Source organism: Peromyscus eremicus, chromosome 20 (assembly GCF_949786415.1).
Source record: "Peromyscus eremicus chromosome 20, PerEre_H2_v1, whole genome shotgun sequence".
Lineage (NCBI taxonomy): Eukaryota > Metazoa > Chordata > Mammalia > Rodentia > Cricetidae > Peromyscus > Peromyscus eremicus.
This window is the reverse complement of record NC_081436.1, coordinates 42,098,716-42,124,284: the sequence shown is the minus strand read 5'-3', so window position 1 is coordinate 42,124,284 and position 25,569 is coordinate 42,098,716. Positions and strand designations below refer to the sequence as shown.

General features: G+C 47.9%; 1 protein-coding gene across 5 annotated transcripts in view; it reads right to left on the bottom strand.

Moving 5' to 3' along the window:
- Mtss1 (MTSS I-BAR domain containing 1) overlaps positions 1-25,569 on the bottom strand; it is a 154,093-nt gene that overhangs the window by 68,828 nt on the left and 59,696 nt on the right. The window lies entirely within an intron of this gene.

Genomic DNA, 25,569 nt, shown 5'->3' with positions numbered 1-25,569 from the left:
TGGTCATTCGTTTTCATTCTTTTAACAACCATGTGAGTAGGGACTAGTGTGATATCCATTATATACAAATGAAGACCTTGACTCAAGATGACATCACTTAAGTTCATTGCCACGGAATTATAGAGCTAGATACTGAGCTCTGTGGGTACCTGACATTGCAGCCCAAGATCTGAGCAGTGACTGTAGCTGGATTTAGTAGATGCCTCCCGCCTCCACCAGAGCCAAGTCACCGATTGTGGAGGTAGGCAAGTGCCCCCAAGTAAGTGGCTTCCGGGCCTGTGGGAGACTGACTGGGCAGGTACTCAACACACAGTAGGCCAGGGTCCTGTCTTCATCTAACTAGAAAGCACGATGTTGTTTTCTTCTCCAGACATCGTACAACAAGGCCTCCCCTTGAACTCTGGGAGAGCAAGGGGTCTTCCCGAAGGAAAACACCTTATTCATTAATAACACTCATCGTTTTAATTGCACTCTTTTAAATGCACATTATGAAGTCCTAAATAGAACCTATTGCCCAAGGGCTGCTGACTCAGCCTTCAGAGGAGCGAGTCAGTGAGGACAGAGGTGGGAAGGCCAAGCTATGTGCACCAGGCCCTACTCATTCAGTTCTGCCTGAGGCTCCCTTAAGGGCTTCATCTGTGTCCCAGAATAAGAGCCCTCTTTCAAAATTGTTCCAACCTTCTCACATGCATCAATAATATCCCAGAAATAATAACCAAGAGGAAGAGGCCACCTTGCACCTCTTCAGAGAGGCCACTGTATGAACCCCGGTTCCAAAAAGACTATGAACCCTGCAGACTCCAATCTAACGCACCTGGGGCGGTGGAGTTAAATGAGAACCACTGTCCTCTTGATAAATGACACACTGTCCACCATGTGCCAGCAAAGTCATCAAGAGATGACTTTGGGCCTGGGCTACCCCCTCTGGCTATCAACTATATGGGGACAAAGTTAAGGTGGGGTTGGCGAAGAAATAGGGAAATGAAAACTTGGAATCCCGTAGGAAGGGTAGAGAGGCAACCGAGAACGAGAGACCACTGGTGTTTCTAGTCTCATCAATCTTCTCACAGCAGCTCTAAGGAAGGAAAGGGTGTAGATCCTTGGTTTGGGAACCTGGAAAGATAGAGCCAGAGGAAAAAAACCATCTATCAGAAGAGGTAAACATCTGCATGTCAGGGAAATGGGGCCTGTAGCAAGGCAAGAAAGCTCCTCAGACCTAGACATTGTGGCCCGAGTTTTATCAAGGCCCAGGGCACTCACGGGCGCCTGAAATGTGACTGGTACAAAACCAAGAACACAGGCTTCGGGACACTGTGGGCCCAGACCCAGCAAGTACACAGCGTCCTTGCTCTGTGACCCAGGTAACCAGGTAGCCCCCAACCTGCGCAGTTCCTGTTTACGGGGTGTGGGACACAAGGCAACCCACACCCAGCACGGAACCTGATAGGAAAGGAGAGAGCAGGAGACCTGGATGTCATCACTCACAACCAGACTCAAACTGCCAATCCCCACATCTCTTCTCTTTCATAATCCTGGCAACCTTTAGCTCTGTTGTTCTGGGACTTGCCTGGTGTGTTGTAATGCTCAGCTGCCCACCAACGTGTTCCTAAACCAAGCGGAACCACGGAAGTAAAGCTCCTAACCCATGCCGAGAGCCAATAGTACACTTGAGTAAGAAAAAAAACGACTAAGGGGAGAGTGTAAATATTTCATCAGCAGATGTACTATGGTCTCAGCCCACACTCCAGGTCTTACCCTTGCTTCTAAAATACACGTGCATACACACACACACCACATTGAAGTCAAAGGCAAGAAGAGAAGCTTCCAGAAAAGCTACGGAAGGGCTTCTGGACCTAGGTTCCGGGCAGGCTTGGTGTCCCCGAAGACAGCTAAGACCAAAGGTTACTCCCTTGACTGTCAGACTGTCTCTCCAGCGACACAAAATGTCCTTTACTTCCAGAGTCAGCAAACACAGCAAGCGGCTTTCATAACAGGGCTCTGCCAGACCTGAAGAGCACGTAGCTAGCCAGGCGTGCAGAAGGCCCGGCACGCATGTCCAGGCCGGGTCAGGTCCTGCTGGCACAGCATTACCCTTCTCCTGACCTTGCCGTCTGGTCTCCCCATGTTCCCAGACTTGGATGACAGCCTCCCTGGACACCTGACCTCAAGTCGTGGTCAGCTAGCTCTTCCCTGCACCTCAACCCAAAGCTGAGTGTATCTATCCGGTGTCTTGACTTCACTGTACTCCAGTGTCATTATCATGCAGGCTCTCGTCATGGCAGCTCACGGCCTTCTGGCTCCCATCTCTCCACAACTAGAGCTGTTTTTAGCGTGTGTCCCCTGCCAACCTCCCCCAGGGACCCTCTCTCATCAGGACCTCAGGTGGCTCTCTACTGCTCACACGGCCCTCTCAAAGTGAGGATGGCAAAGCTACGGCTCCCCCCGTGGGCCAGCCATGAGGCCAGCTCTCCATCTGTAGCGACTGGGACCATCAGGGCTGAGTCCAGGAACGCACTGGTGGCTGTGGCTTCTGCTTTGCTTTTATGAAAAACAACCAGAGAAAAAGTAATGAGGAGCTCTCCTAATGTCGGTTTTTAAAAAAAGACATGTTTACTTATTTTGTGTGTGTGTGTGTGTGTGTGTGTGTGCCTGTGTGTGTGTATGTATGTATGTATGTATGTATGTATGTATACCACATGCATGCCTGGTATCCTGAAAGGGCAGCCTGTGTAACTGCTGAGTTGTCTCTCATGTATGTCTGTCATGTATGTATAGCTTTATTTATTTTTTTTTTGTTCTTTGTTTTTTTAGGGTGATGGCAAGTTAAACAGCTTCATCTGAAGGAGGAGGACAACTGAGTCCTGCCATCCTCACAGACCTGGCAGCATCAGCCTCCAAGTACTGGAAGAGAAGGGGGCACTCAGGGATACCCCCAGGAGACTTTCAGTAAAACACAAGAAAACCTTGCTACAGACTGGACATTTCTGGAGTCTGGCTCTTTAGACCACTCAAACCAACTTGTTACTCTCAACCTGTAGATTTCTTCTACCAAATGGTTTCTCTAGATTTTGGTTATCAGTGTCTCAATATTCCTGTTGATGGTCAAAACGTTTTGGAAACCTGGGTTCTTTTCCCATTTATTCCATCAAGCAAGGATGGAAAAGACAGGGAATAAATGAACTTCTTATGCTGCTGACCTGTCAGTTCCTACGTCACTGGGACCTTGAGACCAATGTTCAGGATGTGGGGGCTACAGTGCAGGGGGTAGTGTGCTTGCCTGGCTTACACGAGACTGTGGGTTCATTCTCTAGCACCACACAGCCAGACACGAAACCAAGTGTAGAAGTGGGTGCCTATAATAATCCCAGTGCTTGGGAGATGGAGGCAGGAGGATCAGAAGTTCAAGGTTATCCTCTGCTATTATACAGGGAGTTCAAGACCAGCCTGGGTTAGAGAGATACCCCCCCCCAATAATAATAGCCTTCAGACTTACCTTTTTAAGTAGCATAAGAAAAGTAAACCACCCCCTTTCACAACCAAATCCTTTTTCTGACCTTGAATAGCATGGAATGGCTTTGTCACCCAAGTTGATCCAGGACTCGGCTTTAATTCCTATTTCTAGAAGGGAAAATCCGGTTCACTTCAGTAGGAAAAAACATGTCATAACAAATGATTTCTAACAGTGTTGCTTGATTCCAGTTCAGCGCTGTTTAAATGTCTGATGATGGCTCTAGAAGGGACTCCCTCGCAGGTCTGCGATGGCTACCCTGACCGAGTGGGTGGAGCTAGCTTCCAAGGGTAACTGATGCAAGTACTTCTTTTACACTTCAAGCTGTGGTCCAGGCCCAGGTTTCTGTCTGATGGTGAAAATCCATCAGGATGACAACGAGCAACGCCTTCCTCCAAGAAGCTTTCCGTAGACAGTAAGAAAGCCAACACAAATGAGGGAAGTACCAACTCTCCTGTTTCTCCCTGTCTCCTTTCTTCGTCCTGAAAACCCCACCACATAAAGATTTACGGAAACAATGAGAACTTCGTAGGTTACCGCTGACAGGCCGGCGTTCTGACAGCTGGAAGATAAGGGGCCACTGGAGCAACAGCCCTTCACATTTCTTGACCTAAGTATTTTTTATTCCTCTTGTTGCTTTTTAAAAACAAAATCAAACAATAACAATAACAAAAACTCTAGCCAAAAACAACAACAACAACAACAAAAGACCCAGCATGGCCCCCAGAATTCAGGAGACAGACTACTATTTGGGGCCCCACCCAGGCCTTCTGGCTCTGAACCTGACAAAATCCCAAACGACCATTCTATGTTCTCCAAAGGAAAGGAGCTGGTTTGAAAGACTCCTAGAGAACTTCTTGTTTTGTGTCCTCTGATTCTCCTTCCTCGCCTCTTCCGTAAAAGGCAGAAGTGCATTCTGCCCCGATCTTTATGTGAGCCAAAGCTGAATGCCTAGCCCAAAGTCTGGTGCATCAAAGGTGTGTACTTCCATTTCTTCACCCTCTAAAGACCACTCCTCCCTCTCCCTTTCTTCCATAAGTAAACCTCACTTGTGGCTAAAAATACAAAAGGAGAACATCTCGTAAGAGAAAAAGAAGGAACAGACAAAGAAGGAGGAAACCGGAGATAACCTGGGGAAATAAACTTTTTTTATTTTTTCAGTGAAGAGTGTACATACTGCCTGCTGGTGTGACTCACCTTTCAGGTGACACTTCAACCTTTGGTCACAGAACTACGGGCATGGTCACAAGCATCTTACAGACTTGGGATTTCTTTGGCACCAAACTTGGCTATAAATTATGGGTAAATGGCGGAGAGGGGGTTATAATGCTTAAGGGAGCCCAGCCACATGCCTGAATGGTTCCGTTCCCATAAGCCCCCACCCCTCACCTAGGGCAATCTCAGTCTTGACAGCACTCATCTGTTCTAATTAGAGTGGTTATTTCCCCAGCGCCACGCCAAGTGGCTGGAGGCTGAGGAGGGTGGCTTGTGTCTTATCCTCCTCGGCACTGTGAGAGCAAGCAGACCGCCAGAACTCAATGGTGCCTCTGTCAGAGAGTCCTCAGTGATCGTCTCGGACGCAACTAATCTGCTTCTACACAGAATCACCTTCTTTTATGGTCCTGGCTTCTAATTTCATTAGCTGGCTGCTAAACAAAACTGTGAGAAAGGTCACCTTTCTCAGGAGTCCTGCCTGGGTCAAAGAAAGTGCCCAGAGATAGACACCAAGTGCCCAGATTAGTCCAGGACGGTCTCTAGCTCTTAGCTAACATTCCACGAGGAAAAGGCAAAAAGGAAGCTTACCACCCAACTCAGGCTCTAGGTTGTGTTTGTGTGTGTGTGTGTGGGTGTGTGGGTGTGTGTGTGTATACCATGTGGATGCAGTGTCCGAGGAGGCCAGAAGAGGCAGTCAGATTCTATGAAACTATAGTTACAGGTGGTTATGAGCTGCCAGCGTGGGTCCTGGGCAGTGAACCCAGGTCCCCTGGAAGTGCAGCCCATGCTCTAAACAGCGGAGCAATCTTTCTAGCCCCCTTTCTAGCCTTGTGAATCTATACACTAGGAAGATGTAAAGATTAGCGGAGGGAACTTATCCACCAAAGTTTTCCAAGCACAGAGAGCATGACGGGATCTTTCTGACAGCTGCAACACACGAGGCTTTATCCGCCTGGAAGCCTGGTGTGTCCCACAGCTGTGGTCACTGTGGCCTCATGACTCCACTGAGGAAACAGAACCAACTGCCCAGTCACAGCCTCAGCAAGGGCTGATTTCAAAGTCACTGTGTGGGGGGAGGACGGCCTTGAACTCCCGATTCTCTGGCCTCCACAGACCCGGTCTGAAGTTTCTTTACAAACTTGAGAAAACACCCGAGGGCCCACTGCCGTTGTCCAGGGCTGGCGCAGGGGTCATTTTCCTCATCATAACCTTGCACAATGACCTTAAATCTCGGCAAAGGAGCTAGAGGTCAGCACTTGCCATAAGCAGAAGCCAACAGCAACTGACTGGGGGGAGGACAATGCCTTTGCCTTTCGGGGCTCATGTGTAAAGCGGAACTAAGCAGCGGCTTCCTCTGCATCCAAGGAAATGGATGGAGGAGGGAAGAATTAACTTCCAACCTTCTGCTGTTTGCCTGCACCTTCCATGTTCATGATTCACGGCCCTACCACACTCAGGGAGCTGGAGCATCAGGAAATCTGGTCCTGCCCAGGGGAGGGGAAGCAGCAGTGGGCCAGGACTAGCTATGTCTGGCTCTCTTCCAGAGACGGACTGGCCGGCAACACGGAGGGAGGTCAGGCCGACACAGGACCATCTTTCAATGAACTTATGTTTTAATTTAACTCCACCATGTGAAAGGGAGTCGGGACAGTGATTAGACATGGAGATGGAATCAGGGGAAGCATCTAGGATGGCTATAAAGAACATGCGCACTCACCTCCTCTGTGGAGTGAGGAATCAGGAGTGAAAAGGCCAACCGGGATGGAGGTGGGGATGAACCCTGAGAAGGCCCTTCTCCAGGGGAGGAGGAAGGAAGCGCAGCACAGCTGGTGGTGGGCTTGACATCTGTCATCGGAACAGTAAACCCTTGCAGAAATGCAAGTGGGTGGGGCTTGGGTCACTTGCAAAGTCTTGGCCTTGGCCTAGCTGCCATGGGAAACAGGTGGCTAGTCACCTCCCTTCACCACCCTGGAAGGGATGAGATTTATGTCACACTGGAGTCCTGAGCAGGACAGCATGCTTCTGTGGGGTCTCTGTGATGTACGGGGGAGTGATCTGCTCCCCAGAGGTAGTAGGCTCCTTTGCAGGGGTACATTTGCGATGAACACACAGCTCCCAGTCTTCCATTCTATGCAGTCTATAAAAACCCAGGTGTGAGGGCTGCCATGGGAACATGAGAATAATAAGGCTGAACTTGGGCCTACCCTGAGAACATATGTTCTCCTGGGTGCACCGCCCCCCACCCTTACACACACACACACACACACACACACACACACACACACACACACATATAAATGAAGGAGGCAGCTGTAGTCTAGCAGTTAGGGGAGTCCAGTGAGGAGTAGGAGACTGGGAGAATGCTCCACAAACGCCAGTGCACTGGGTGGGATATGGCCCAGGTAGGGGTCTCTCCCTTTCCATAAGGTCCTGCAATTCCCAGGTCTTTTCAGACCAGAGGAGCATGACGTTGCTGGTGGTGGTGTCCTTGAAGGTGGAGAAAGGATCTGGCAGCAGGTCAAATAAATATGTTTGGTATTTACTATCCCTTCACCTTACCATACAGAACCAAGAACATCTCAAATTTCTTGATGGCAAAAGGCTTCTGGCTGTGACCTTGCTACTTGGTAGAAGAGAGGTCTCCTTGACATCCAAGAAGATGCCACCAACACCCTATCTCTGAATTAATAATGCGGAGCAGAGCTGCAAGGGAATACAAAATCATCAAAAAATAAGCTCGAAATGAGAAAAGTCATATTTGAAACAGGAAGAGGATTCTGTTTCCCAATCTCCCTCCACAGAGCAGATCCACATCCTCAGATCCCCTGGGTGTCTGGGGGGGGGGGGGTGCAGAAGGGGGCTGGGATGTGATGTACAGGCCCCCGCTTCCCTCACAGCTCCTGGCCCCTGTTCCCTGGAGCTCCAAAAGAACAGGCAGGGGCCACAGAGCTCATTACTACCATCCAAGCGTGAAGTCAATGGAGCTCTTCCATGGAGCCCAGCTAATAACCTGCTGGTCCTTTGAGGACCACTCATCCCAGTCTATCAATGGTCATGTCACAGGAGCGGGGCAGAACCCAGAGGCCACCAGGAAGTACATGCAGAGGGGGCAGGCGCTTTTCCTTATCACTGGTCATTATCACGCTAACATCACAACATAAACAAATGGGAAATGTCATTGTGGAAATGCACAGGATTGATTCCCCATGAGGTAAAGAATTTTAATTAACCAGGAAAGCTCATCTGAATTGATCAAAAGGCCGAACTCTCAAGTATTTACTATACTTTTTAATCACTCTCTCTCTCTCTCTCACACACACACACACACACACACACACACACACCCCTATTTTTTAAATGCATAAATACCAAGAAGCTAGGCTTAAAGGGTATTGACAAGCAGACGTCTTGGAAACCTGCTTACTGAAGACGTAACAGAAGAGCATCAACAGACTCCTGGGAAGTGTTCTAGAAACATATGCTGTCAAACACTCTCAAGTATCAGTTGGATTACATTCCTTTTCATATATACTGTTATGTATGTTACTGCCTGCTCATGCACTTGGATCTTGAAAGTCTAAACCTAATGTATGTATTTGTGTGTGTACGTGCATGCATGTATGTGTACACATTCGAATGCATCTGTACATGTGTGAAGGTCCAAAAACACCTTGAGATAGTGTGTTCTCTCCTTCTATTGTGGATGCCTCAGCAACTTAGCTCAGGTCATCAGTTTTGGTGGCAAGCACCTTTAATGCCATCCCACTGACCTGATTTATTTGTTTATTTATTTACTTGCTCACTCATGTACTTATTTTTGCTGTTTCTGGCCCCCAAAATGAAGCCATGTAACAGTGTGTAAAATAAACAGTGTAACAACAGACCAGTATAACACGTCAATGACATCCTTTACTAGGCACACAACTACACGAAAGGTGCTTCCTGGGCTGGGGAGAGAACTCAAAGTACCCTCCATGCAAGCATGGGGACCCAGGTTGGATCCCCACATCCACATTTTTTTTCAAAGCCAGACATGGTAGTGGGCACTTGCATTATCAGGGCTGGGTCAGTAGTGACAGGAGGGTTCCTGAAGCTCCCTGGCCGGCCAGCTGAGCTGAACTGAGGAACCCCAGGTCTCAGAGACATGCTGTCTCCAAAAAGCAAGGTGGTGGACAACTCCTGAGGAACAACACCGAAGACTGACTTCCGGTCTCCCCACCCACACCAGCACCTGACTGTGTGTCCGCACACACAGGTGTACCAGCGCACATGCAAATGTAATTTTAGAACTTTTTGAGATCTTTGTTTAGCGTATATGGGTAGTTTTGCCTGCATGTGCGTCTGTCTGTGCACTGCCTGCAGAGGCTGGAGAGGGGTGTCAGGCCCCCAAGACTGGATTACCACTGGATGGTTAGCCACTATGTGAATGCTGGAAATTAAGTCAGGATCCTCTGCAAGCGCCGTCAGGGCTCCTAACAGCTGAACCATCTCTCCAGCCCAAATAACGGCTGTTCGGCTTTTTGCTTTGTTTTCTGAAGTTCCTCTATATGCACTGGCTTTATTTGCTGGGGCTGCTGTGCTGGGTGGAAGCCGCAATTCCCCTGGGCCTCACAGCTGTAAGGCCGTTCAAGTGCAAGCAGAACCTGGGGCTGGTCCTCAGCTCAGTCTTCCGTTGCCCTCCCCTACTCCCCACGGAACAGCTGAGTTGGCCGGGTTCACTCTAGCTCAACAGAAAACCGCCCGCCGGTTGTATGGTTATTTTAAACCCAAACCTGAGAGGACTCAAAAATGTTATCTGTGCACCCTGAACAGTTTACTTTACTTAAGTCTTTAACAATTTACCTTAGCACAAACATTCATTCCTCAGTCATGTAAACTAAAATGCAGGACCTTTCTCTCCAGTATGGGTCTTCTTCCGGCTTAAGTTTCGAGATCTCTCTGGGCAAAACCACACCCAAGGCCAATTTCAAGTTCCTTCTGGGAGGATCTTTCCAGGTGGTGATCCACCCCCGCCCCCCAGCTGTTTGTACCAAGCCTCAGCCACACCTAAAGCAACAGACTTTTAGAACATGTTGTTTTCAAGTCTTCACAAACCATGTAATTGAGCTTTCAGAAAACATCTCCCCATTCAGCGTCTCTTACCAGCTCGTCCAGTGTTTCATACGACACAATCAACCGAGGGAGCTCATGCATCCCAACACGCTGAGAAGAGCTACGGCTGACCAGTGGGCACGGGAACTCACCTGCCGGAGAGAAGCAGCAGGGCAAGGGGACAGGGACTCACAGCCCCTTTACGCCTCAAGTGGACCTCGTGGATGGAGAGGCAGGTGCTTTAGTCAGTAGCCCCCATAGAGGCAATTAAAAGCAATACATCAGCCAGGCGGTGGTGGCGCACGCCTTTAATCCCAGCACTCGGGAGGCAGAGGCCGGTGGATCTCTGTGAGTTCGAGGCCAGCCTGGGCTACCAAGTGAGTTCCAGGAAGAGGCGCAAAGCTACACAGAGAAACCTTATCTCGAAAAACCAAAAAAAAAAAAAAAAAAAAAGAAAAAAGAAAAGAAAAAAAAAAAAGCAATATATCATATCCCTGCCCCCAACTCACCCCCAACACACCCCTGTAAGTACTCTGGGGAAAACGGTAGCTTTGCCCACCAGAAAGCAAAGCAGTATTAAACAGGACAAAAGGACTCAGATATGACAGATATGACTGAAGTCACCACAACCCTCTCAAGTCCCAAGATGCCAACTTTTCATGCCCATAATAAAGTCAAAATAGCCCAAGGATTAGACTAAAATGTATAGAAAGTACAGGCCCAGGCCTTCAAACATGGAGCCCACTCAATGAACAAGAAGTCTCAGGTGGGGCTGGAGAGATGGCTCAGCCGTTAAAGGCTAGGCTCACAACCAAAAATATAAGAAGTCTCAGGTGTATTGTTGTTACCTCTCCATTGTTAGCTTAGCAACATGCAGAAAGCTCCGATGGATGGATGGATGGATGGATGGATGGATGGATGGATGGACGGACGGACAGAAGGAAGGAAAGACTAATGCTGTAGCAGAATGAATTCTTCAGTCAAGTGACTTATTTGGCTCCAGTGGCCTCCACAAATGAGTCGAGTCTGTACCCTTAGAGTTTCCCTCCCCCAAAGATGAATGAACTCTACTTCTGCCGAGAAGCACAGAGCGCCCAGAGTGAAGACAAAATGTCGGAAGACAGGCAGAAGGAACCTTAGCAAGCATCAGCCCTGGTGTCCAACAGAAACACCAGCTCCTCTGTAGGGAAATCCTTTCCACGTCCCCTTCCACTGTGGTCACTGCAAACGAAGACTCCAGTGTGGATTCTTTGTTCAGACACAGAGAAAACCGGCATTAAATCCAGCAGGAAGATAAAATGGCTACCTTCAGTTTTCAATACACAAGTCACAGGGAGGTAAAAGGAAAAACGTCTCCAGACTGGCAGCCGCACAAGATGAACCGAGGCAGGTGCAGAAAGCACACATGAGTGGATGTGATGGAGCCGAGCGGGAAGGCAAGCCCTGAGTTGGGCACATCCGTGGTGTGGCTCCTCCTGACACATCCATCAGCAGACCCAGCTTTCACTTACTCTGTCCTGATTACAAAAGCTACTAGGTACTGGGAAGACACACCCACATCCAAGAGAACAGACAACACTCCACAAAGAAAAACTATTGTTTTTAAACAGAGGGGGCCGACAGTCCCAATTTAGTCTCACTTACTTCTCCCCAAAGCCCACCTTCAGTCCGACCGACCTTCAAATGGTCAAGCCTCCACTCTTCCCCAGGCTGCTGACATGTATCTTAAGATACTTAAGATAGCCCCATTTCTTTCCTGATTTTTTTAGTTTCTTTGTCTGAGACAAGATCACAAGAAGCCCAGGTTGGCCTTGAACTCACTACGTAGCCAAGTCTGGACTTAAACTACTGATCCTCCAAACCTCAGTCTCAACACTGGGATCCTCAATGCTCTTTCTAAAAAACGTGTAGAAAGTCAGTGATTTTGCTTTCTCGGAGACTCAGTTTTATTGTCTGTGAAATAGGAGCACGAGATCCAGTTTCAGAGAGTCGTGAGGACCAAAGATATTTAATGGATTTATATATCCTACATATGGTAACTCTCCAACCACAGTAGCTGTTTTTTCCATTCTTCCGTAGGGGGGAGGAGAGAACACGTATCTTTGATTTATAAAAGTGGCAGAGTGAAAAATGTTAACACCTAGTGTTAATGAGATACCTCCTCCATCCGGCAGGATGCTGCATGGCCAGACCTTTCCTGGGAAAACTGGGCCCTAGACAGCCACAGCCCTTAAAGCGCACCTGAGGAGTCTGTTCTGCCAAGGAACTAAAAGGGATGCAAACAGGGCACAGGAATGCCTCCATCAGTAACACTGGAGACAAGAAATGACCAGCAGTGGGGGAACCAGCTGAGCAATAATCTCCATAACTGTGTAAGTTAATGTTTCTGCAGCCACAGAAAACCAGTGACAACATGATCACTTGAAACCCCACCACTGGAGAGGCTGAGGCAGCAAGACTGTGAGTTCAAGGCCAGCCCAGTCAACTTTCACATGGTCATGTTTCAAAAAACTTAAAACATAAAAGCTACAATCTTTACCCAAAACTATGGTTTTCAGGTTGTGGCCAATATTCTTAACATACACACTCACACAGCTAAATTGTACATGCTCATATCTGAACACAAGGACAGATATAACGAGTCATGGTTGGTACTTCCAGATAGTGAGGCTATAGGTAAGTGTACTATTTTTTTTTTTTTAACAATATAAGAATAATCTTTGTGCTTTTGGAATTCAGAATGATGAGTCTGTTTACTTTGAAATCAGAGAAAGTGTTATTGAAAAGTTTGGCTAGACCCTGTGGTGCAGGCTTCTTAAGTCAAGCTACTGGAAAGGCTGAAGCAGGAAGAGAGCAAGCTCAAGACCAACCTGGGCTGCAGATCAAGTTCGAGGCCAGCCTGGGCAACTTAGCAGGGTCATATTTAAAAAGGAGAAAAGAGGGGCTCGGGTACAGCCTAGAGTGACTGAAGCCCTAGGCTCAATCTCCAACACCACAGAAGAGTTGTTTGGGGATGCGAATGTAGTGGAGACGGAGACAGAGGGGTGGTACCACACAGGTGCTCACAAGTCCACTTCCATGAAACCCAACAGGAAGCTCACCCTTCCATCAGCAGATGCTGCCACATACAAAGGAGGGCCAGAATACAGTACCCTTAGCCCCTCAGCTGGCATGACATTCAGCCTGCAGCCATTTCTTTAGGACCTGGGCACAAGAGCAAGGCTCATTTTCATGTCCCAACATTTGCATTAAAAAGGCCGCCCAAACCTCAAACCACATTTAAATTCAAGAACAGCATGGGATCCTGTAGCATTTCTGTTTCCCTGGCAACCTTATCTCTGTCTTCTTTCATCTCAGCCCCAGATGAAAGAGTCTAGGTGCTCCAAAGTCCCCGAAATCAACCAGTATGCTCGAGAGGAGCAGCCCCTGGCAGAAAGCTTACTGAGAGACAAGTTCTAGTCCATTTGCTCACACCAACTTCACTCCACAGGAGTGCAGAGGGCAGCATCCCAACGCCTTTGCCACTGACGTTCTCAACTGTCAGGTTTTCCTTTCCCCAAATCTTAATTTTAGCATCATATAAACATAATTAATCTTTTTCATTAAGTGAAAGGAGAAAAGGAAATTACATTGACGATTGCTATTTTGCTAACTAGCACCAATGTCTAAATATTTACCTGCTCTTTGCACCTCAGATCCCCTTGAACAGCAGGTGGGGACGGGGGCATGTGGGCCTTAATTGTAATGGGTGAACATCAAGCCACAAAATGACCTTCCAAGGCCAACACTTGATGCCTGGATGCTATGGACTGAATATAAACAAATCAGTGGACAGGGACAGGCTATTCCAGCCTGGTGACCCAAGTTTGAACCCCAAAACTCATATAAAGGTAGAAGAGGAAAAATAACTCTACAAGTATTTTGTCCACTGACCTCTACACACACACTGTAGCTCATATGTAACACACACACACACACACACACACACACACACACACACACACACTTGATGCCTGGATGCTATGGACTGAATATAAACAAATCAGTGGACAGGGACAGGCTATTCCAGCCTGGTGACCCAAGTTTGAACCCCAAAACTCATATAAAGGTAGAAGAGGAAAAATAACTCTACAAGTATTTTGTCCACTGACCTCTACACACACACTGTAGCTCATATGTAACACACACACACACACACACACACACACACACACACACAATATATTTAAAAAAATAAATAAATAGGTTGGGCATGGTGGCAGGCAAATCTACGTGACTCTGAGGCTAGCCTGGTCATAGCATATTCCAGGCAGCCTGGTGCTACATCATGAGCCCTGTTTGAATCAGTAAGGAATTAGTAGACAATTTCCAAGAGGATGCAAAGATTTAAGTCATCCATTCTTGACTCCCAGAAGTACACAGGGACTTAAAACTTTCGGTGACACTTATGTCCACCCTCATGTCATTGTTCTAAGAAAATGTCTGACTAGAGAAATAGGATGATGGGGTGTGTTTAACACGCCCCTTAACATCACCGAACTATAAACGTAATGGAGACTTACTACACAAACTTGGCAGTGGTGGGCCTCAGAGCTCACGGGAAAAACGAATGTTGTCTCAGGTTAATGGGTCCAAACCACAGGTTTCAATGTCTAGACCGAAACAGGAGTTCTGAGGCCTGTCTGGACGACAGAGTGAGTTCAAGAGGCTCTCTGTCTACAGCTACATGTGTAACTACCAAGAAAGACACACAGACAGACAAATAGACAGGCACCATCTGCCTAGCATGAACAAGGCTCTGAGTTTGATTCCCAACACTATGGAAGGTAGACGGGAGGGAGGAAGCGGGGAGGGAGGGAAGGAAGGAAGGAAGGAGAGGGAGAGGAGGGGATGGGAGAGGAAGAGAGAGATGAGAGGGATAAGGAAGTTAAGGGTTTTTTTTTTTTTTGTTTATTTGTTTTTTGTTTTTTTGTATTTTGTCCTCTTTATGCCAGGAAGCTAATACCTACCTAGGCCAGGCTTCAGGGGCTTTAAGGCCCTGGGTGCCTTTTGCCATCTCACTGTGAATCAATTACTTATCCTAAGAATATATTAGCCCGGCAGCCATTCTTCCTCCCCTCCTCTCAGGTTCCTCTACCCTACCCCACCTTCCCTGACATTTGCAAACCAAAGTCATGAGGAACTTTCCTGCCTTCACATTACATTTTCCTGGGTCAAAGCAACTGATCCTGCCAAACAAACCTCAGGGTACACAGGGCAGGGTTTGGTGCCCTTTCCAAGCTCAAAAAGGGGGCAGGGCCCCTCGGAGAGAGTCAGCACGGACCTATCCATAGCTCCCTACCTATCCCCAAGGGCCCGTGAGTACCCCATAGTCAACACAGGTACAAGTTAACACTGCCTAAGCCTGGGTTCAACCCCTCCACTTAGGAGCTGTTGACCAAGCCCGTGACTTTCTTTCTGCCCAAATCCACCCACCAATGAAACGGACACAGTAGCGACCTCCCTCCAGGACTGTCACGAAGGCTATAAATGAATGAATAGATTTCAAGTACTAAGAACAGCGCTCGGCACAAAGCAACTGTTCATTAAATGTTAGCTTTTGCTCTGTGGGTCAAATCTACCTGACTTATCCACCCGGTCTTTGGACCATCTTTATCCTTCTCATCCACACAGTCAATTCACAAACACAGATTGCAGCAATTTTTAAAATTATGACCTAAGAAATGCCACCTCCTAGGAAGTCAGCATGGAGGCCTCCTCAGCTAGCAACAGCTTTTTTCTAAAGGACATCTGGCTTCAGCTGATAACATGCCAGAGCAAACTGACACCGCTCACATGCAGAAGTCTAAAAGGAGAACTTGAGCATGGCATGCCCACTCGGAGGGTGGTTCTTCCACATTCAGAGACAGCGCCAGCCTGCTCTGCCTTCTTCCAGACACCAAGTACAGTTCATGTGGCCACTTTTGGACAGGGATTTCTATAACTGGGAATGTGTTATACTGAAACCTTATCCCTAGAGTCTTGTCATCTAAATAAAGACTGTAGACCATTCCAGGACGCAGAGAGTCCTTCCCACAAAGGGTGAGCAGATAGATAAGTACTCTGGGAAAAGAGCGGTCATCTCAGCAACATCAATTCCTTCTGGTCACACAGGCCCAACTGACAATCAGCAGGAAACCCCGCCCCTTCCTCAAAAAGGATCCCTCACTGGAAAGGAGTGAGCCTAAGGGGGGAACCTAGTGGCTTATATTACAGCAGTGCTGCCCCCCTCATCCCCGTGAGAGACCTTCCATACCTCTCCCTGAGTCCCAGGCTCCCTCAGAAACGGAGAAGCCAGTCAGCACCCACCCATGCAACGCTGTCCCTTCCTTTGTCCTCCAAGGATGTTCACTCCCCAGCTTTAAAACCCATGTTGCAGGCCACCTCTCCCAGGGGGCCATTGTCTGCCTAGATTCACCTATTTCAAGCACCCGGGGACTCCCCCTCCTTAGTCGCTCAGATTATTAACTCTTTTGTAAGTAGACGGGATCCAGCGACATCTCCTCAGATTCATCTCTTATGGGAATGCATTCTCCACAGTAACAATGTCTCAGTGGAAACACAACGCTGGTGTGGATGAGCCACAGTGTAAGCCACGCTAGTTGTCTGCATTTTTCTAGTGGCCAGTCTAAGCAAAAAGAAACAAGAAAAAGTAATCTGGGGGCTGGGTGTGGCAGAGAATGCCTTTAATCCCAGCACTCAAGAGGCAAAGGCAGGTGGATCTCCTTGAGTTTGAGACTGGCCTGGTCTACATAGTGAGTTCCAGGCCAGCCAGAGCTACACTAAGAAATAAGACTCTAGCCAGGTGTGGTGGCGCACACCTTTAATCCCAGCACTCGGGAGGCAGAGGCAGGCAGATCTCGGTGAGTTCGAGGCCAGCCTGGTCTTCACAGTGAGTTCTAGGGCAACCAGGGCTACACAGAGAAACCCTGTCTTGAAAAACAAAACAAAAACAAAAGGTAGGAGAGGCTCTGGGAGGAAGTGAGAAAGAGGAAAAGAGGGTCAGAATATATTGTTATGAAAATATTTTTCAATAAAGAGAAAGAATAACAATCCTATTATGTCAACTTAATATTTTTAAAAAGTAAAATATCTTAGTAGTGCAATCCACTGAACCCAATACATGCATAGTGTAGTCATGCCAGTGTGAAACCAGCATCAAATTTAGTAATGAGGTGTTTTCACTCGGTCGCTTATGTTGAGTCTGTGAAACCAATGTCCTTTCCTCCAGAAGACAGATCTTAAGTGACAGCCATCGTGTTGTGAGCTGTAAAGAGCTGTGGCTATAGAACTGGGCATGGTCTCCTATGCCGTGACTAGAAATTCCCACAGAACATACGGTTCCTCCCTACACAGTCAGTATCATAGTGTGCATGCACGAGACACCAGCTATTACCAGATCACCAGATCTGTTGTCAGAGCTGACTGGACACACTACCGTGGAGAGCAGCATAGCTCTGCTTCATCCAAATCTCTGAGATCTAGGGGAATTCAGCAGAGCCTCCCCCTACTCAATGCAACATGCCCCTTCCCACCCCTACCCGAGAGAGGCAGAATACGAAAACAATCAGAAAGTGTTCGCGGCATCTTTGTAGGAAACCAAGTACAAATTAACGTAATTTCTCAACTTCAGAGGAGGATGGGCAAAAGCGTTCTGAACAGAGTCTCTGTCAAGTATTTTTCTTTTTTTTTCTTTTTTTTTTTTTTTGAGACAGGGTTTCTCTGTGTAGCTTTGCGCCTTTCCTGGAACTCACTTGGTAGACCAGGCTGGCCTCGAACTCACAGAGATCCGCCTGGCTCTGCCTCCCGAGTACTGGGACTATTAAAGGCGTGCGCCACCACCGCCCTGCCCTCTGTCAAGTATTAACCTCCCCTCTCCCCACCGGGTGTGTGTGTGTGTTACACACAAGCAGATGTGTGGTTCATGTGTTGGATTCCTGGTCCTTAGTATGGCTATAGAGAGGTGTTAGGTCCTTTAAAGGGCAGACCCTGTGGGAGGTGCTGCCTCTCAGATGGATTAGGATTAAGGCAGCCTTCACCTGGACCTCATGAGAATACGCTCTTATAGATGGCTGGACCTACCCCAGGCTTCCTGTCTGTCATGTATAAATGCCCCTGTCATTGTCTATTATCTGCCAAGATCTCACCAGAGCTGAACTGAACCTGACCTCCAGAGAACTATGAGCAAAATAAAACTTATTTTCCATAATGTTACGGGCCTTGAGGGCTGCATTACACTAATGAAAGGTAAGATAATAAGCCAACTCTGCTGCAGGATGTCAGCTGGACGAGGAGAACAGCACTTCTGGATCCCTTGAGCTTTAGACTTCCCTGAGCTGGGTTTGAATGTGTGGCTAATAACAGAGGCCTCACTTTGCTTCAACCTACTGCAGCAAACAAAAACGGGAGAGGAGGCATGTCTGGAACACCGGACATCAACAGGCCAGTAGCTGTCGAAACTGGGTAACGGGCAGATGACGGTTCACCATGATGATCTCCTTCTGAGTGCGTGCGTGCGTGCGTGCGTGCGTGCGTGCGGTTTGTGTTTAAAACTTTCCATAATCAAGTTTGAAATACTGAAGCCACAAAAAATGAGAACAGCTACGTTCTCTTCCTCTCGGCACACGTGTTCTCAGAGGCCACATCAGCAGACCCATTACTTAGTCACAGTTGGCCCGACGTGATGGAAGCTGCTCTCTTCTACAGAGGACGACATGAAGACCCAGTAGCCACGCTGTGCTGCGGGGCAGCCCCGGGCTCACTGCGTATCTGTCCATCATAAGCCAGGGCAGGTCCACAAAGCCCTTTCCCGAGTTCATACTGACCTCTCTTCACAAGGCATGATGAGCTTGCTGCTCAGTTTTCTTTAAAGAATATAATGATTTAGTCTTTGAGAATGTCATACGTACATGCAACATATTTCAATCACGTTCACCATCACCCTTCGGCCTCAACCCCTCCCAAATCCTCCACCTAAGCCCTACTCCTTCATGTCTTTTTTTTTTTTTTTTTTTTTTTTTTTTTAAATAACCCAGAGTTCAATTAGCGTTGCCCATAGACTCAGGGGTGGTGCCATTCACTGTCAGGTGGTCAACCTATCAGAGACTATGCCTCCAGAGAAAATGGCCACCATCCCTGTTAATGCTCCTCAGCTAGGGGTAGTGGCTTGAGCCCCTCCCCACCCATGCTGGAATGCTGACTGGCTTGCTCTTGCTCATGCACAGGCTACAATCCTGTCAGAGCTCCCACACACAACTCATCTGAAGACACCGTTTTGCCCCAGTCCCCCCTAACCTCTGACTCTTAGCACCTTCCCGCCCTTTCTTCCGTGATGCCCCTTGAGACCTGGGAAAAAGGGGAGTGATGTAGATGTCCCACCGCTGAGACCTCCACAGACACTTACTCCCTGTACTTTGACCAGTTTTGAGTCTCTGCATTAATCACCATCCAGGGCACAAAGAAAATCCTCTAATGAGGACGAAGGCGGCCCACCTTTCACCCAGCAGGTGACCCATTTCAAGTTATTAAATGACAACAAGCTTTATGAGAGGAGGTCCCTCTCTACTGGTCTGGATGTGTCTCCTTTAAACTCACAAATTGAAATTCTAACTTCCAGTGTTATGGTTCTTGAGCTCAGAGTCTATATAAGAAAAGGCACGAGAAAGATGATCTCTCTCCACTATGGAAGGACACAGCTAAGCCAACACCTGCAAACCAGGACGTGGCCCTCACCAGCACAGAAGATCCTGGTAGCTTCTTCTTAAGACTCCCATCTTCCCAACCTTTGAGAGATGATCTTTTTTGTTGCAGCAGCTTAAATTAATACAGCATCTTCACATTCTTTCAAATGCGTGTGAACAAGCCCCTGCAATTGTGAACTTCGGTAAGCATGACACTAATAATCCCTGAAGGGAAACCCTGATAAGCAACCATTTAACACCACCGAAGATCCTGAGATACACCAGAACCACGGACCATCCAAGATGAAATGGGTGATTCACAATGAAAATCACCTTCCTGCCCATTTACAACAGCTCTTTCCAACATTAATAGTAGCTAAAAAATAATAACTAAATGGTACAAACTATGCCGATAACAAAGAGCTCGGATTCTGCATTCGAACACTTAAGATTGCCCCATGAATTTCTCCCAATTCCCAATTTGTACATTCGTGAATGGTGTGTGCACATGTGTACATGCCTTGCTCCAGGGCATCTGGAAAACTGCCCTTTAATAAAATGAAATACTTGGATTGCAACAGGCTTGAAATCCAGGTTTGGATTCCAGAAAACCTTTCCAAAGTCACAGGGAGTCGCTTGGCTTTTTCTAAAGTGATGAAGGACCGAGAACTATAACAGGACTTACAGTAGCAAACAGCGCATCTAGTTCAACTGCATCAGCCCCACTGGTTAAATTCCACGGGAATTCTTGAGAGGAAAGAGTCTAAGTTAGGTTGTTATCCCATCCACAGCCTCGCCTTCATCCTGGATTCCCTTTTCCTACCTGGGCTGTTTCTATTCCAATCCGGGTAACATGAAGTCTTTAAAGAAAGAAATGGATATCACTATGACCAGCAACAAAGTCAACTTCAGGCCAGGAGAGCTGTCCTCGACATAATAAAATAGAGGTCACACAAATCAACTCGTTAGGAATAAAGACATGCATACCCAACTGTAAGGAAAATCCCTCTTCCTGTCTGCGGCTGTAAAGCAGGCTCTGTGATTCATGTCCAAGGAATCCAAACAAGAGCCTGAGTACCAGAGGTCTCTATCTGCACACACTCCAAGGCACCACCCCCAAATCATGGCAGCTGGAGGGCTATTCTAATCAGGTGGGTAACAAAGTCACACCCCTGCCCCCAAAACATCTTTGGGCTTCAAGACAATACACATATGCACAGCAGGCCGCCTCTGGCTCTGAGCTCAGCTATGGGTGATGGGCGCCCTGCAGCCTAGAGCTGGGTTTCAGAACTCCACAATCATCTGAGTGACATTAGCTGGGCCACAGCAACAGGAGGCCAGAAAAGGCAGCTTTCTATCCCCAAAAAAGTAAACAAGGAAAGAGGGGACAGGAAATCGCTGATGCAGGGCATATTTACTTGGGTATTGAGAAAGATATGTGCACAGATATGCAAGTGTATGTGTACACACACACACACCCTCACACTCGGGTGGGCTGGGTAAAAGCAAAATCAAAGCAAAGCCTCAGCCAAGCTTTCCCCCACAATTGCACAGATCACTCACCCACGGCTCCAAAAGGAAGCCGAAAAGGAAGTTGTTGGGTTGTAGCTAAAACTCTTCCTCCCCCTTGCCTCCCATCCAGTGCTAAATTTGAGTCTCTGGCTTAGTGAAGGAATCAACGCAGCCACAATAACTCTATGAAGCATGTACGAAAAGCCTACGATGTGGATGTTCTAAGATTCTGAATGTGGGATGGCTCTGTACTCGCTCAGCAGAGAGCTCCCCCTCCCCCTTCCCATCCCTCCTTTCTACTGGATATCTCCTGTGCTGGGCTGGTTCCCCTGTCCATTTAGGGGCTTTCTGATGCTGTCTCCTCACTGAAGCAACAGCTCTGGGGGAGGGGCACTGATTTCCTGAAGGAACAGTACGCACATATTCTCTCTGTCTCTGTCTCTGTCTCATCACAAACCCCACATTTGGATCAATCTCAGACCTCTGGACCTGAGGCTGTTTTCAATTCCACAGAGACAAACGGAATATCCAGTAAACAGTACAGCCCATATCCAGCTGGTAGCAAGATGCCAGAGGGCATCAGGAAGTGCCTGACCATTCTTCAAGAGTTTATCTCTCAGAACCCTCATCCCTTAAGGGGTTCAGTAAGGGAAACTTACCAACCTTTTAGGTCTCAAAAAAAAAAAAAATTAAAAAAAATAAATAAATAAAAAGATCATCTTTTTCTAAAATACAAGAGTCATTCAGAAAAATAAGAAGCCTACAAAACCAACAGCTATAAAACCCACTATCCAGAAACACCACCAAAAATGTCAGTTTATTTCCCTCCAGGATTTTTTTTTCTTCCTATAAACAGATGAATTATTACAAACAGTCCTTGCTTGCTCAACCCTGTAGTCCCAGCATCTAGACCAGTAGTTCTCAACCTTCCTAACGTGCAACCCTTTAACACAGTTCCTCGCGTCGTGGTGACCCCCAACCATAACATTACTTTTGTGCTACTTTATAACTGTAAATTTGCTACTGTTATGAATCATAATGTGCATGATGTCTTAGGTGACCCCTGAGAAAGGGTAGTTCGACCCACCAAGGGGTCGTTATCCACAGATTGAGAACCACTGATCTAGATTCATGGCCCATGTTTCCCACCAAGGCACTTGCTCTTAGGAACAGAAGCTACCATTGGCTCAGGCTGACTGGAAAAGAAACCATGTCTGGGAACTGGATGGACTAGAGCGTCAGGGAATGGGGTCCTAGCAAAGCCAGGGCAGGTACTGCTAACAGAGACTCAGATCAGAGTGCCCCCTCAGCCTCAGCAAGGGACAGCTCAGCTACCTTCCTAGACCAAATGACCCCTACACAGACCCCTTGGAAGGCCAGGCCAAGGAGACACCAGAGAAGTAGAGTCAGCAATGTTACATGCATAAAGTATTCCCCCACCAAAACCCACCCAAACCCACCAAAGCCTCCTCGGCACGGAGCCTCTCACATGCTGCTTACCACACAGACATATCTGAACCTGTTGCTTTTTGCTGCATACAGCTGCTGGCCTCTGACCCCACTCTTAGACTTCTCCATCTGTAAGGGGAGGCCCTGTTCATTCATCATTAGGCCTAGGTGAGCATACAGTAGGTGCTCAAGAAAATGCTGGCTGAACAAATGGGCTAACCTTTACTCACTAGGAGGAAAAGGCAGCCGCCTTCACTTTCTTCTATGAAATTTCTTCTCTTAATAAATAGGCAGAAAGGGACGGCTCCCTCCTGGGCCTGTCTACACTCTCCTGCTGAGTGGCAAAGTCAAGGGAAAGGTAGGGTGGTGGATCTGTATATTGCTTGCTTGGTCTGTTATAATATTCACTATGTAGCCCTGGATGGCCTTGAATGTCTTGAAGCAATCCCCCTGCCTCAGGCTCCTGGTTATTAATTACAGGTATGTGCCACCACCCCTAGCCTCCCTATACTCAACCCAGCAAATTCTACAAATGCTTTACTCTTTCCTAGCTTCTCTGTGTGTGTGGCTTCTCATCCTCCTACATGCAAAGGCTTTGAGACCGTTTCCTTTGGGTACTCTGCCCCCTTGTCATTTCAATGCACTCTTAAAAACGGGCAGGAACAGGCATGGCTCACCAGATGTTCAGATGGTAAGATACTGTCCTGTTTCTCAAGAAGGACAAAGACACCCACAGAAAGTTAATTTGGAAGATATAGCGACAGTCCTGGGGTATCATGGGAACAGGGGGATGAGGGAAGAGCCTGGGAGGCCTTCCTACAAGCTGGGGCCCAGACCTATTGTGTCCAAAGCTAAGGAAGAGTCAATGTTGCTCCCATTGGTATGTATGCAGATACCTTTGGGTATCAGCCAAGTAGGGCCCACCAGTAACCAGGAGCTGGTCCTGCAGGAGAGACCTGCACACTTCACTGCGGCGAGCAGGTGCGGTGCAGGTGGGGACCTCCCGAGAGGCCAGCTGAACCGGAAAGCAGAGAGCAGCCCCTGTGGGGCCATGCCCTCTCTGGAGTCTCTGGGGTGCCACCCACAGTCCCGTCGGGCTTTTCCCAGGAATGCTTTCGTGACTTAGAGCCACAGGCGCAGGCTCAACCCATCATCACCCGGCCACCAAGTCACTGGCCCTAATTAAGGCTGCCTGAGACACAGGCGTGTCCACCTCCTGCCAGCAAGGCCTGCCTCTAGATAAAGGCTTCTCGACCACAAACGCCAGGGGCTGGGCTCTCCAAGCAGCTCTCTGCTGGCCTTTAATTTGGCGGTACCCGAACAGTCTCATCTGAACCCGGCCATTTAAGATTGCCAAACCTCTCTCTAATCGTCGGGAATACACACATCGGGATTGAGGAACACACAGGATTAGAGGCTACACTCTGCAAACAAGCCCTTCTATTTCCCCTCGGGTTTGGAAAAGGCCTATGACCACTGGGTTGTGTCCTAACTGGAAGCGCACATACTCACAAGCCCTGGGGGCTCCGAGGAATTACAGGCCGCCCTGGGACCTTGGCTTGTCAGGACACCCATCTCATCTGAAATCTGCAAGATCTGGAGCGAGCACTCTTTCAACTTGAAAGCCATTAGTCACTGAGCTCCGAGGCCTGCTTCCTTCCCTCAGTAAACACCCCACCCTCACGGACTGAGTGGCTGCCATGTCCCACATGCCTGATGCTGCTCGCCGCCACCGTGAAGCAGTCACTCCCAAGAACCCTACAAACCCTTCACGAATCCCAGAACTGAGTCCAGTCAACCCTTTTCTGCAGCGCACACTCCATCACTGAGACACACCGTCACTTGGGTGACAGGATTTTACTTCACTCGGTGCCACAGAAAACCAAGGGGATTTGAGGACACTAGTATTTTCATAGCCCCACCCCACAGACAGGGACACTAATCTTTAAGGCCAATGGTGGTGACACCAGGGGAACTGGCCCTTAGGTGTCTTGTGTCTAGGGAGCAGAGATGGCTTCCAACATCGTGAGCAAAAAAGTTAGACCTGGAGTGTCTAAGACAGTTCTGTCTCTGGGATTCTCCAAAGATTTCTCTGCTCAATTCAGTAACCAATGCAGTGGCGAATTCTACCCCCACTTCTCCTCTTTTTCTATCTCTACCGACATTAGTTTAGACACTTTACTACTCACTCCATCGCATCCTTGGCCTGGTGCTTGATTTAATGTCCTCTCGATTCCCTACCGGCCACTGCCTCTCCCTCTCTTTTCCCTCAATCTCCCACAGGGTCCCGGTTTTGCCAGGCTGATGTTAGGAAGTAAAATGGCAGGCTGTGCAGACCCACGACGGAGGTACAGTCTGTCCTGCTCTACCACACATCAGCCTTGTGATTTGAAGGAGAGTCACTGCGCCTCTGTGTGTTTCCATTATTTCATCTGTCAGATAGAAGAACCTACCTCCAGGAGCTTTTGTGAGATTTTGGAGATGACACACATAATGTGCTCATTAGCACCCCACACACAACAAATGTTCAATAAACATAAGCTACTATTATGTTCCCACTGCATTTTAACAACCTGCTTGTATGCATGCATCCTCCACTCTGCTTGGGCACTGGAACATGTTCCCTGGGATACCATCTGAGCCAAGAACTACAGCTACCTCATCAGAGCTAAAATAATAAGGAGGATGACGGTGATGATGGTGATGGTGATGATGATGATGATGATGATGATGATGATGATGATGTGGGATGAACAGATAAATGAATGTGTGACCATGGAACTGTGTGTCACACTCTGGGACTCCATGCAACTCCATTACGCATGCTAAACAGATGTTCTCATAATGTGCTGGACAAACACAACCAGAGGAAAATTAATTCTAGCAGGAAAGGGCACTGAAGAAAACTACAAACGGAAGAAGAGAAATCAAAGAACAAAGACAAGGAAATGGCACAAGCAGAACCAGGTGGGATTACAGCACACGGCCGTCCTGGCGCTGGTTCCCCAGAGGACAAGTGGTCTAGCATGGGAGGAATGGTCCAACATGGAGGAATGGTCTAATGTGTGGGGAATG